General features: G+C 48.9%; 1 long non-coding RNA gene across 1 annotated transcript; it reads right to left on the bottom strand.

The window, feature by feature from the left end:
- Positions 1–276: 276 nt before the first annotated feature.
- Positions 277–12419, bottom strand: LOC135051452 (uncharacterized). The gene is made up of 3 exons (XR_010242208.1): positions 12350–12419; positions 897–1004; positions 277–591 (listed from the first exon to the last, which is right to left on the bottom strand). It is a non-coding gene; the product is annotated as an uncharacterized LOC135051452 (long non-coding RNA).
- Between the last annotated feature and the right edge of the window lie 437 nt (positions 12420–12856).

The following is a 12856-nucleotide window of genomic DNA, read 5'->3' as shown; positions in this document are numbered from 1 at the left end:
CAGAGAAACCGAACCCGCTCATCTCTAATATTTACTTCATTTGCTCATATTCCTTGGACCCAAGAGTGGCTGTTGAAGGTTGGAAGCTGGTCTATACTTTGGGACTAAAGACATCCTTCGGGGGTGCTATAAGGCTCATATAAGGTATAGTATAGTCTTGACTTACTGTATGCTTTGTTTACAGTTGGGAATATACTGGATTCATTGGCTAAAGTCTCAAAAAAAATTGCACTAGGTGCTTGTCTCTATTATCCTTTATTTATTTGGTGCCACAAGGGATCCGCAGTGCCCATTCACAGAGTACATAAACAGATAATCAATTCAAAAGCTTTCAGCTCACAACACCATTCCGGTTGCATCCCGGTCAGCACTTCAATTCCTTTCAGTGTCATTATTCTGGACCCAGCCCGGTCACCACTTTGGTTCCTCTCAGTGTCATCATTCCGGTTCCTTTCCGGTCACCACTTCAGCTCCAGTCCGGTCAGCATTCCAGTCAGCATTCCATTTCCTGTGCAATTACCATCTGGTTCCAGTCCTGTCACCATCTGGTTCCAGTCCAGTCTTCTTTCATCTTCAGTTCTGAAAAGTTATCTACAGTTCCAGTTCAATTAAGTTATTTTTCCTTTTTCAGTCCCACCTTCGGGCTATCCACTGCTATAACACCAGTGAGTCTTCACTACTCACCAGGGGCATAAGTTTATACCTGGCGCCCGGAGGTGAAATAGACTTGGTGCCCCCTCCCCACTAGTGGCTACAGAGCTTACGCATGTGCCTAACCTTAACCCTCCCTCCTTGCAGCCTAACCCTAACACCTCCTGGGATCCTGTGAGCTGGGATGTCAACTATATTCCATATCTATATATATTCATATAACAATAAATGAAAACAGTGATCACCTGGCATTCTTAAGTTCAATTAAGTGGTGTTGATCGTGTTTGGTCGTCCATTCCGTCATGCCTCTTCTGATCGGCAGCCAGAAAAGCCACTGGGTGAGGCAGCAGAGGCTAACATGGATAAAGTGGCAGAGGCACACCGGGGTCAGGGGTATAGATAGGGAGAGAGAAAAGGCACAGATGTGGGGCAACAGCAGAACAGAAGTGAGGGGGGTGGAGGCACATATATGAGGGGGGCAGAGTCATTGATATAGGGAGGGGGCAAAGGAAAGATGAGAAAGGAATAAAGACGGGTGGTCTGCGCACTGTGGTGATAATAAACGTTTGTTCGGGGTGTGCTGCTAGTTAAAGAAGCATCCAATCCTCCTTGTACATATACAAATTACTAGGTATTTGGACCTAACTGCGCTCAACCACTAGGTGTTGTATGCTTTTATGTGAATGAACAAGGTAAATGTACTAACTCTATGTGTAATTAGGAAGGATACCCATATGTAACTAAATACTTTTTATTAATGTGGCAAGATAGTTCCGTATATTTTAATACCAGGATGAATTACTAATAAGTGTGCATGCACAAATCAATGAGAGTTGAACTAGAGGAGGCTATTCCCTGAGTCCTCCGCTGTTAATACTGTCAGTCTGATACAAGTGCTGTATATATGAAAGATGTACTTTCTGTACATTAATGAACACGTCCTTGTAAATCCTGTTGTTTTATAAAAAGTCTAAAATAGGTGATAATCTTTCACTCCTTAGATGATAATAGGTGTCCGTTAATGAAACAGAGAACGGCGTCCCGTAACTCTGTGGTGTCCTTTTAACAAATGAAGTCCATGCGCTTACCATTGCAGCCGTGTGGATGAGAGGTTCGGGTGCAGGCAAACGTCGGTATTCCACAAGGGCTCCGGACTGATTCAGCCTCAGGGGACGTGTAGGCTACCTCGGTTTGTCCTGGCACGGGTGCCTCCTTCGTCCGCTGTGCTGGCCGTTTGTCTGGGGAGGGAATGCACTGATGCGGGCTCCAGAGAGCCCGTTACCAGACACACCTTTCCACTAACAGATACTCACCTGCAGTCTCCCGTCCGCTGCCCGTCCGACCTTCTCCATCTCTGATTCTGGTCACGTTGCTGCACACCCAGCGCCGGGGCTTTGAAGTTGTTCCTGCGTTACTTAGTACCGCTTGTCCGTTTTTGTGTATATCTTTATGTCCCACCAATGCGTTTCAGCCTGTTCGGCCTTCCTCTGAGAGTCTGTGATTACACGTCCTGACTGTTCTGTGTTGGAAGCACAGGAAGGACAATTCTTAAATATTTAAATACCAAAAGGAAGTCTGACTGGCCGGCCAGCCAGACTTCCTTTTGAACAACTTCAAATCCCCGGCGCCGGATGTGCAGCAACGTGACCAGAATTGGAGAGGGAGAAGCTCGGATGGGCAGCGGAAGAGAGACTGCAGGTGAGTATGTGTTAGTGGAGAGGTGTGTCTGGTAACGGGCTCTCTGGAGCCCGCATCAGTGCATTCCTTCCCCAGACAAACGGCCAGCACAGCGGACGAAGGAGGCACCCAGGAAGTCCCGTGTCAGGACAAACCGAGGTAGCCTACACGTCCCCTGAGGCTGAACCAGTCCGGAGCGCCTGTGGAATCCCGACGTCTGCCCACACCCGGACTTCTCATCCACACGGCCGCAATGGTAAGCGCATGGACTTCATTTGTTAAAAGGACATCACAGAGTTACGGGACGCCTTTCTCTGTTTCATTAACTGGCACCTATTATCATCTAAGGAGTGAAATAATATCACCTATTTTAGACTTTTTATAAAACAACAGGATTTACAAGGACGTGTTCATTAATGTACAGAAAGTACATCTTTCATATATATACAGCACTTGTATCAGACTGACAGAATTAACAGCGGAGGACTCAGGGAATATCCTTCTCTAGTTCAACTCTCATTGATTTGTGCATGCACACTTATTAGTAATTCATCCTGGTATTAAAATATACGGAACTATCTTGCCACATTAATAAAAAGTATTTAGTTACATATGGGTATCCTTCCTAATTACACACAGGGTTAGTACATTTACCTTGTTCATTCACATAAAAGCATACAACACCTAGGGGTTGAGCGCAGTTAGGTCCAAATACCTAGTAATTTGAAAGATGAGAAAGAGCAAAAGCACATATAAAGAGAAGGTATAGGCACAGATATGGGGCAGGGGCACACAGGCAGGGAGTGGTCAGAGGAACAGAAGTGTGGGGGGCAGAGGCACAGATATGAGGGCGGGGGGGGGTAATGGATATGGGGAGGGCGCAAAGATAAGATGGGAGAGGGCAAAAGCACATATAAAGAGAGGGCATAGGAACATATATGGGGAAATGGCAGGGGCACACAGACAGGGAGTGGTCAGAGGAACAGATCGATGGGACAGAGGCACAGATATGGGGGGGGGGAGGCAGAGTCATGGATATTTGGCAGAGATAAGATGGGAAAGGGCAAAAGCACATGTAAAAAGAGGGCATAGGCATAGATGTGGGGAAGGGGCTGGGTCACACAGACTGGGAGTGGTCAGAGGAACAGAAGTGATATGTGTGTGGGGGGGGCAGAGTCATGGATATGGGGAGGGGCAAAGGAAAGATGGGAAAGGGCAAAAGCACATATCAAGAGAGGGCATAGACACAGATTTGATGAAGGGGCACACAGGAAGGGAGTGGTCAGAGGAACAGAAGTGAGGGTGACAAAGGGACAGATAAGGGGAAGAGACAGAGGCCGGAATGGTAAGGAAGACAGTGAAACATACTGTACAGCTGATAGGGATATACCTCTGTGCAGTGCTGTCCCATACACAATGGCATCTTCTGTGTGTGTGCAGTGCAGAGCTGCATACTACTCTCTCCGGGAAATGGGAGCAGGAGGGAGGAGTGGATGAGAGCAGGGGGCGGGCCAGGCAGCCGTAGAGGCAGAGCTCAAGGGATCCATTGTGATCACAGAGAGTGGGGACTTGCAGGTGAGAGAGAGGGGGGCAGCACTGCTAACTTTATCTAGCAAGTGCCAAGGATCCCTGTGGTGATCTGCAGAAGCAGGTCACCATCCTATACAGTGAGTGGGTGCAGCTCATGGTCGTGACGTGGCCCGTGGTCATAGGGGTGGGGCTTCAGAAAAACATTGTTGCTAGCCAGCCTGTCACCGGCGATTGTACAGTGAGAAACAGTGAGTGACCATGCGGTGTGGCTCTGCTCGCTCCAGATGCTGGCACCGGGCACAACTTAGCATGTACAGTATATGGCAAGCCCCAGGGGCATAGTCGCTTGCTTCCTGGCCCAACCTGCACCAGGCTGTGTCGCTGGGTCTGCTCATCTGTGCCCACCTGATGGCTGGACCCCGGCGGCAAATGACTCCATTGCCTCCGGGACTTCGGCCACTGCTCCTCAGAATACCTAATCCTCCAGTGATACGCCAACTTTTATGAGAAGAATCTGGATAAAGGCCCTCATTCCGAGTTGATCGCTCGCAAGGCGAATGTAGCAGAGTTACACACGCTAAGCCGCCGCCTACTGGGAGTGAATCTTAGCTTCTTAAATGTGCGACCGATGTATGCGCAATATTGCGATTACAAACGAGTTAGCAGTTTTTGAGTAGCTTCAGACTTACTCTGCCTGTGCGATCAGTTCAGTGCTTTTCGGTCCTGGCTGACGTCATAAACACACCCAACGTTCGCCCAGGCACACCCACCGTTTCCCCGGCCACTCCTGCGTTTTCTCCGGAAACGGTAGCGTTTCCAGCCACACGCCCCTAAAACGCCGTGCATCCGCCCAGAAACACCCATTTCCTGTCAATCACAATGCGAACGTCGGAGCGATGAAAAAGCCGTGAGTAAACTTACTTTCTTCATAGTAAAGTTACTTGGCGCAGTCGCAGTGCGAACATTGCGCATGCGCACTAAGAGAATTCTCACTGCGATGCGATGAAAATCTCCGAGCGAACAACTCGGAATGAGGGCCAAAGCCTCCTCACTTTGTTCACACTCCCTTTGGGTCTACTCTGCTCACAGACTCCTACCCCAGCCAAGTGCAAACCTCAGGCATGATGCAAGGGGACTCTGCGCTCACCCCGCTGTCGGCATACTGGCAGCCTGGGATGCCGCTGCCGGTATACTGATGGTCGGCATCCCGGCCGCCAGTAAATCATACTGAACCCGGCGTGACACAGGGATGTAAATGAGAAGCACACAGGACAGTCAATTACTTCATAGTAAATTCTCAGCCAAGCATGTAAGTTCTTATTCTGTTGACTGCAATGGCAGTGGCACCAAGGGTTACTGTGGAGCTGAATAAACCATTTGGTAATCTAGGCTCAGGGAGCCAAATTGTTTTTTGTTTTAGGTGCTTTTTCTGAGGTGCACAGATTACTGTAACCCATTTTTATGTGGCAGATTTTGCTAAACAGATGGGGATTAAAGGCAACCCAGACCAGTATCTTGGCTAGGGCACCATGGGGTACTAATCAACCTTTTTTCTCTTACGTCCTAGAGGATGCTGGAGACTCCGTAAGGACCATGGGGTATAGACGGGCTCCGCAGGAGACATAGGCACTCTAAAGACTTTAGAATGGGTGTGCACTGGCTCCTCCCTCTATGCCCCTCCTCCAGACCTCAGTTAGATCCTGTGCCCAGAGGAGACTGGGTGCACTGCAGGGGAGCTCTACTGAGTTTCTCTGTAAAAGACTTTTTGTTAGGTTTTTTATTTTCAGGGAGCACTGCTGGCAACAGGCTCCCTGCATCGTGGGACTGAGGGGAGAGAAGCAGACCTACTTAAATGATAGGCTCTGCTTCTTAGGCTACTGGACACCATTAGCTCCAGAGGGTCGGAACGCAGTTCTCACCCTCGCCGTTCGTACCGGAGCCGCGCCGCCGTCCTCCTCACAGAGCCGGAAGATAGAAGCCGGGTGAGTATAAGAAGAAGACTTCACAGGCTGCAGAAGACTTCAGATCTTCACTGAGGTAACGCGCAGCGGTAACGCTGCGCGCCATTGCTCCCACACAGACACACACAGCGGCACTGTAAGGGTGCAGGGTGCAGGGGGGGTGCCCTGGACAGCAATAAAAACCTCTAGGGACACCGGCATATAAAGGAGATACTGCAGAGACAGTATATTAATAAACCCCCGCCAGTATAAATAATTTGAGCGGGACCGAAGCCCGCCGGTGAGGGGGCGGGGCTTGGTCCTCCAGCGCCATTTTCTCCACAGCACACTGCAGAAAAGCTGGCTCCCCGGACTCTCCCCTGCTGAACAAGGTTACAGAGGGCAAAAAAAGAGAGGGGGGGGGGGGGCACATTTTATTAGCGCAGTGAGTGTATTTATATATATATATATATATATATATATATAAAAGCGCTGAATACTAACTGGGATTTTATTCCAGTGTCCAGTGGCGCTGGGTGTGTGCTGGCATACTCTCTCTCTGTCTCTCCAAAGGGCCTTATTGGGGGACTGTCTCCATATAGATATATCCCTGAGCAGTGTCGGACTGGGGCATGAAGGGCCCACCAAGGAAATGCAATCATATGGGCCCACTAAGGGGCGTTGCCATATGCTGGAAGGGGTGTGGCCACCTGACCAGAGAGGAGTGGCCAGCCGTTATAAGAGCCACCCAGCATAGTATATAAAGAAAAAAAATGGTATAATATTTAGAGTTTGTTTAAATGAAGTGTCTTTTAGTACAGGTAACAGATATGGGGGGTCATTCCGAGTTGTTCGCTCGTTGCCGATTTCTGCAACGGAGCGATTAAGGCAAAAATGCGCATGCGCATGGTACGCAGCGCGCATGCGCTAAGTATTTTAGCACAAAACTTAGTAGATTTACTCACGTCCGAACTAAGAATTTTCATCGTTGAAGTGATCGGAGTGTGATTGACAAGTGGGTGTTTCTGGGCGGAAACTGACCGTTTTCTGGGAGTGTGCAGAAAAACGCAGGCGTGCCAGGATAAAACGCGGGAGTGTCTGGAGAAACGGGGGAGTGGCTGGCCGAACGCAGGGCGTGTTTGTGACGTCAAACCAGGAACGAAACGGGCTGAGCTGATCGCAGTGTAGGAGTAAGTCTGGAGCTACTCAGAAACTGCTAAGAATTATTTATTCGCAATTCTGCTACTCTTTCGTTCGCAATTCTGCTAAGCTAAGATACACTCCCAAAGGGCGGCGGCCTAGCGTGTGCAATGCTGCTAAAATCTGCTAGCGAGCGAACAACACGGAATGAGGGCCATGGCGTAGAAATAGTACATTTAAAAGTGTAACATGTAAGTACATATAAAAAAGAAATAAAAATCAAAGTCTAAATAAAATAAAAACCATAAAAACAGTTTTTGGTACCACAGTCTCAAATAAATAATGTACAATGTAAAAGTACAGTATACAAGCAGTTTTGCAGTCCATAAAGATTAGTTTGTAAATGGAGAGAGCAGCATAGTAAGTGGTGACTGATGGTCCTGCTCTTAATATGTTAATGCAGAGTAATACTAATATGGGCACTTACCTGTACAACTATCCGGGGGGGGGGGGGGGGGGGGGATAGAAGCCCAAGTTCATAATGCAATAGTTCACTGGATACTTTTGTCTATCCATCTGTGTGGATTTGGTTTAAGTGGCGTCTCTTCCCAGAGGCAATGATGTTGTTACACAGATGACTCCTGCAGTGTAGCGATAGCGTCTTGCAGATGTAAGTGCCCATATTAGTATTACTCACTGCATTAACATATTAGGAGCAGGACCATCAGTCAGCACTGACTACCTATGCTGCTCTCTCCATTTCAAAACTAATCTTTATGGGCTGCAAAACTGCTTGTATACTGTACTTTTACATTGTACATTGGCCCTCATTCCGAGTTGTTCGCTCGGTATTTTTCATCGCATCGCAGTGAAAATCCGCTTAGTACGCATGCGCAATGTTCGCACTGCGACTGCGCCAAGTAACTTTACTATGAAGAAAGTATTTTTACTCACGGCTTTTTCTTCGCTCCGGCGATCGTAGTGTGATTGACAGGAAATGGGTGTTACTGGGCGGAAACACGGCGTTTCAGGGGCGTGTGGCTGAAAACGCTACCGTTTCCGGGAAAAACGCAGGAGTGGCCGGAGAAACGGTGGGAGTGCCTGGGCGAACGCTGGGTGTGTTTGTGACGTCAACCAGGAACGACAAGCACTGAACTGATCGCACAGGCAGAGTAAGTCTGGAGCTACTCTGAAACTGCTAAGTAGTTAGTAATCGCAATATTGCGAATACATCGGTCGCAATTTTAAGAAGCAAAGATTCACTCCCAGTAGGCGGCGGCTTAGCGTGTGTAACTCTGCTAAATTCGCCTTGCGACCGATCAACTCGGAATGAGGGCCATTATTTGACACAGTGGTACCAAAAACTGTTTTTACTGTTTTTATTTTATTTTGAATTTGATTTTTATTTCTTTTAAGTGTACTATTTCTACGCCATATCTGTTACCTGTACTAACAGACACTTTGTTTAAACAAACTAAATATTATACCATTACCCTTATCCAAATCTTGCTGTGCCCCAGGTTATTTTTTCACCTTTACCCTAATATGGGCACTCACCCGGCCAAGAGATCCTGTGGGTTCTCAAAGCTGGAGAAGCAGCCAGAACAGGAACAGGAACACCAGCGTCGACAGTAAGGCAGCATCAGGGGCAAGTGGGTCACAGGCGGCACACATTCAAGCAGCCGTCGGCGGGTAGCAGCCCACCGCAGCAAGGAGAGGAGCAGCAGAGGTGGCAGCACTATGGAGGAGTAACAGCAGGGACGGTTGCCGGCGTATAAGCCGTCCTGGCAGACACTGAGTGGGCAGCAACAGGGAGCCGGCACTGAGCAGGGGTGAGTGGCGGCAGGGAAAGCTTGGGTCACTTGCGTGGTTTGCGTTGTGTGAACAATAACGCCCAAACAGACAATAAGATAAACATTTGAATTGAACCTCTGGCCCTAACTATTTTGATTCCCTAGGCAATATTTTGCCCCTAAACCCCTCCACCCCCTGTGGAGATAATAGAGGTGACAGGGAGATGGTGGGTGGCTGGGGATGCAGGGGTGACAGGGAGATAGTTGGTGACATGGTGAGAGGGTGACAGGGAGATAGACTGTGACAGAGATATTGAGTGACAGGGAGATAGTGGGTGACTGAGGAAGCATAGGAGACAGGGAGATAGTGTGTGACGCTGTGATAGAGGTTAACAGGTAGCTAGTGGGTGACAGGGAGACACTGGATAACAGGAAGAGGGCAGAGGCGTAACTAGGGTTAAAGGCGCCCAGGGCAAATAAAAAAAAATGGTGCCCCTTAAATTGTAATTTAAAATTCTGGCTGAATTCTTATACACACACACTAACACTATACAGGGGCACACACACACACTGACACTATACAGGGGCACACACACACACTGACACTATACAGGGGCACACACACACACACACACACACACACACTGACACTATACAGGGGTCCATACACACACACACACACACATACTATACAGGGGTCCATACACACACACACACACACACACTGACACTATACAGGGGTCCATACACACACACACACACACACACACACACACACACACTGACACTATACAGGGGTCCATACACACACACACACACACACACACACACTGACACTATACATGGGTCCTTACATACACTGACACTATGTAGGGGTCCACACACACACACACACACACACACACACACACTGACACTATACAGGGGTCCATACACACACACACACACACACACACACACACACACACACACACACACACACTGACACTATACATGGGTCCTTACATACACTGACACTATGTAGGGGTCCACACACACACACACACACACACACACACACACACACTGACACTATACAGGGGTCCATACATACATACACACACACACACACTGACACTATACAGGGGTCCATACATACAAACACACACACACACATACACACTGTACTGGGGTCCATACACACACACTGACACTATACAGAGGTCCATACACACACACTGACACTATACAGGGTTCCATACACACACACACAGTAACACTATACAAGGGGTCCATATACACACACACACACACACACACACACACACACACACACTATACAGGGATCCATACACACACATTGACACTGTACAGGGGTCCATACACACACACACACACACACACACACACACACACTGACACTATACATGGGTCCTTACATACACTGACACTATGTAGGGGTACACACACACACACACACACACACACACTGACACTATACAGGGGTCCATACATACATACACACACACACTGACACTATACAGGGGTCCATACATACAAACACACACACACACACATACACACTGTACTGGGGTCCATACACACACACTGACACTATACAGAGGTCCATACACACACACTGACACTATACAGGGTTCCATACACACACACACAGTAACACTATACAAGGGGTCCATATACACACACACACACACACACACACACACACACAGACACACACACACTATACAGGGATCCATACACACACATTGACACTGTACAGGGGTCCATACACACACACACACACACACACACACACACTGACACTATACATGGGTCCTTACATACACTGACACTATGCAGGGGTCCATACACACACACACACACACACACACACACACACACTGACACTATACAGCGGTCCATACATACACACACACACACACTGACACTATACAGGGGTCCATACACACACACACACACACTGACACTATACAGGGGTCCATACACACACACACACACACACACACACACAGTGACACTATACAGGGGTCCATTCACACACACACACACACACACACACACACACACACACACACACACACTATACAGGGGTCCATACACACACACACACACACACACACACACACACACACACACACACACACACACACTATACAGGGGTCCATACACACACATTGACACTGTACAGGGGTCCATACACACACTGACACTATACAGGGTTCCATACACACACACAGTAACACTATACATGGGTCCATACACACACACACACACACACACACACACACACACACACACACACACACACACACTATACAGGGGTTCCATACACACACTGACACTATACAGGGTTCCATACACACACACAGTAACACTATACAGGGGTCCATACACACACACACACACACACACACACACACACACACACACACTATACAGGGGTCCATACACACACACTGACACTATACAGGGTTCCATACACACACAGTAACACTATACAAGGGGTCCATACACACACACACACACTGACACTATACAGGGGTCCATACACACACACTGACATTATACAGGGGTCCATACACACACACTGACACTATACAGGGGTCCATACGCGCACACACACACACACACACACTGATACTATACAGGGGTCCATACACACACACACACTGACACTATACAGGGGTCGATACACACACACATACACACTCTCTAACACTATACAGGGGTCCATACACACACTGACACTAACCAGGGGTCCTTACATACACTGACACTACACAGGGGTCCATACACACACACACACACACACACACTATACAGGGGTCCATACACACACACACACACACATACACAATAACACTATACAGGGGTCCATATACACACACACTATACAGGGGTCCATACACACACACACTGACACTGTACAGGGGTCCATATACACACACACACACTGACACTATACAGGGGTCCATACACACAATAACACTATACAGGGGTCCATATACACACACACTATACAGGGGTCCATACACACACACTGACACTATACAGGGGTCCATACGCACACACACACATTGACACTATACAGGGGTCCATACACACACACACACTATACAGGGGTCCATACACACACACTGACATTATAAAGGGGTCCATACTCACACACTGACGCTATACAGGGGTCCATACACACTGACACTATACAGGGGTCCTTTATATACAATCTTAGGGGGGGCACATCTAATATAATAATGCAGCACTGTTGGGCACTGGAGAGAAGGACTCTCCTAACGCAATTAGTAGCAGGGATGATCCGCTGTACCAGTCCTGATCATGCTCTGCCTCCATTGTTGCTGTGATCCAGGGCTGGTTGTTGCGGGTGCTGGCAGGTGGGGGGGATTGTGCGGTGATAATGAGTGCTGGCAGGGGTGGAGAGGGTGCGCGGTGGACATGTGTGCCGGCAGGGAAGAGCGGTGCACAGTGACCATGTGTGGGGTGAGGTGCGGTGGACATGTACGCCGGCGGGGGAGAGAGGTGCACGGTTATAATGTGTGCTGGCGGGGGCAGGGGGTGGTGAGCGTCACCCCCTCACAAGCTGTACGGTGTGTGCACCTGCTGCAGTCAGCCACTCAGAGCCAGTAGACTGCATCGGCCGCCCGGGAGGGAAATGTGATGTCTGCTGCTGATTGGGAGCCCGAGATCCGCGACCCGCCCACTGGTGACTGCACGCACTCACCAGCTCCAGCCTCCAGGGCATGCGTGCCGTCTCCTCCGGACCGCAGCGTGATCATCCTGACGGCGCATGGTGTTGTGCGGCACAGCCGACGCTCGGCTCTTCCGCAAACTCCGGACTGGCAAGCCCCGCCCCACGACAGATGTGGGCGTGGCTAAATATGATAGTGACCCACCGGTTCCCCGGCAGGCCAGTCCGAGCCTGTCCCTGAGTGTGTGGGAGTGTCGGTACGTGTGTGTCGGCATGTCTGAAGCGGAAGGCTCATCTAAGGAGGAGGTGGAGCAGATGATTGTGGTGTCTCCGTCGGCAACGCCGACACCTGATTGGTTGGATATGTGGAATGTTTTAAATGCAAATGTGGCTTTATTACATAAGAGATTGGACAA

Source organism: Pseudophryne corroboree, chromosome 1 (assembly GCF_028390025.1).
Source record: "Pseudophryne corroboree isolate aPseCor3 chromosome 1, aPseCor3.hap2, whole genome shotgun sequence".
Classification (NCBI taxonomy): Eukaryota; Metazoa; Chordata; class Amphibia; order Anura; family Myobatrachidae; genus Pseudophryne; species Pseudophryne corroboree.
Note: the sequence above shows the minus strand (reverse complement) of the source record. Positions and strands in the feature narration are given on the sequence as shown.